Genomic DNA, 552 nt, shown 5'->3' on the forward strand with positions numbered 1-552 from the left:
TAGCTTCCCCCCGAGCATATATTGTGATGACGACATAAAATAAAGAACACAGAGCACCCAGCAGAGGGCCTGCAACACAGTAAGCCCTCTCTCAATGTGAGTTTGCTTACTGTTTTTAAGATGACGAGAGCATGTTTATATTTCCTAGTGAGTGTTTATGCAGGTAATTACTAAAGTGAGTCAGAACTCCCATATGAAATTGGAGAGATGTAGTGGGGAAAGCTGCTAGATAAGAAATCTCATGCTGCCTTTGGCAGCACATACACGAAAACTGGAACAATACAGGGAAGATTAGCACGGCCCCTGCACAAGTCAAGGAACTAGTATGAATGACCCGTGGACATGGACAATAGGGTGGGCATTGACTGCAGGGGTGAAATAGGGGGGAGCATGGGGGAAAAAGGGGACAACTGTGATAGAAAAATAAGAAAATAATCATTATCAAAAAAAAAAGAAAGAAAGAAAGAAAAATGTAGTTCTCACTCTGTACTCATTTGTTATTCGCCTTGGGAATTTTGCCCCACTTCTCTGAGACTCAATGGGTGCAGAGCC

At 42.8% G+C, this 552-nt stretch overlaps 1 pseudogene; it reads left to right on the forward strand.

Moving 5' to 3' along the window:
* The first annotated feature begins 241 nt into the window (after window positions 1-241).
* Window positions 242-312, forward strand: LOC150018700 (U6 spliceosomal RNA; annotated as a pseudogene).
* The last annotated feature ends 240 nt before the right edge of the window (window positions 313-552 follow it).

Source organism: Furipterus horrens, unplaced genomic scaffold, assembly GCF_987537825.1.
Source record: "Furipterus horrens unplaced genomic scaffold, mFurHor1.1.pri manual_scaffold_2, whole genome shotgun sequence".
NCBI lineage: Eukaryota > Metazoa > Chordata > Mammalia > Chiroptera > Furipteridae > Furipterus > Furipterus horrens.